At 22.6% G+C, this 1,385-nt stretch overlaps 1 protein-coding gene across 1 annotated transcript in view; it reads right to left on the bottom strand.

Moving 5' to 3' along the window:
* LOC117173773 (sorting nexin-4-like) overlaps window positions 1-1,385 on the bottom strand; it is a 47,661-nt gene that overhangs the window by 13,519 nt on the left and 32,757 nt on the right. The window lies entirely within an intron of this gene.

Here is a 1,385-nt window from a genome sequence, read left to right as displayed (position 1 = left end):
TATATATTTTATGGTATTTAAAAATATTCCAAAAAATATTAAAGAGCTTCAAACAAGTCGAAATTCTTAAAAGTATTTGCATTTGAAAGACTTCAGGATATTTACAATGATTGAAATAAATGTAAAAATGCCTTAAAAAATGTCAAATAATTTCCATGGATTTGAATTTTAAGGAATTTAGGGATTTTAAAGATTCAAAGAAATTTCCAATATAATTCAAGTATTTAAAAGGATTTGAACGATTTTAGGGTATTTTTAAATATTCTAAGAAATTTTCAGTAGATTTATAAAATTTCAAGGATCTTTAAAGGATTTAAACATTTTAGGATATTTCAAAAAATTCCACGGAATATGAAGAAGTTTAGAAAACTTCGAGGGATTTTAAAGCATTTAAAAGATTTTTAGGCATTCTAATAGATTCAAAGCAATAATAAAAAGTTTTTAAAAATTCGTAAAATTTTAAAAGGTTTCACAGATTTTAGCGTATTTAAATAATATATATATTGCAAAATATTTAAAAGATGCCAAGGAATATTAAAAAGTTTTCAAAATTTTCGAAAGATATCAAAAGATTAAAAATATTTTTGGGTATTTTAAAACCGAGTTTTAAAACATTCCAAGGCATTTTCATTACATTTGAAGAATTTGAAGGAATTTCAAAAGATGAAAAAGACATTAGGAAATTTTAAAAGCTTCCGAAGAAAATTAAGAATTTTTAAAAAATATTGAAACATTTCAAAGATTTGAGAGTATTTTAAAAGTTTCCAAGGAATATTAAAAAGTTTTCAAAAATTTCGAAAGATATCAAAAGATTACAAATATTTTAGGGTATTTTGAAAGATTCCAAGGAGTATTAAAGAGGAATTTTTAATAGTTAAAAAAATTTTTTCAACATTTTTTTTCATCTTTTTCGAAAAAAATAAGCGAAATTAATTTGATGAAGCAAAAATTCTGCTAAAAAATGATAGAGTTTTAACTAAAAAATTGTGTTTTTTTAAACAAAACACAAAATATAAATGCGCATAACTTTGAAGAAATTGTTTTTTTTTTACAAATCGGAAAAATACTTATAGCATAATTTCCTCTGAAAAATAACGTATTTAGTCTGCGAAAAATGTTGCTATTTCAATTATTTAGAAATGATTTTTTAATTTAATATTATAGGAAAAACCGGTCTCATGTCACGCATTTTTGGTTCAGTCGACACCGAAGAAGTCAGGGAACTGAAAATCGTCCAATTAGAGCAAAGGATTAACCAAAATGAAGAATCTGTTAAACAAGCCGATGAAAATTTAATGTGAGCATCCTAATTTTTGTTAAACAACTTCTCCTTATATTTATAAATAATGATAATAATAAAAAAAATAATATTAATATTATTAATT

This window comes from Belonocnema kinseyi, chromosome 5, assembly GCF_010883055.1.
Source record: "Belonocnema kinseyi isolate 2016_QV_RU_SX_M_011 chromosome 5, B_treatae_v1, whole genome shotgun sequence".
NCBI classification, from domain to species: domain Eukaryota; kingdom Metazoa; phylum Arthropoda; class Insecta; order Hymenoptera; family Cynipidae; genus Belonocnema; species Belonocnema kinseyi.
The sequence above is the reverse complement of the archived record's forward strand: the minus strand, read 5'-3'. Positions and strand labels throughout refer to the sequence as shown.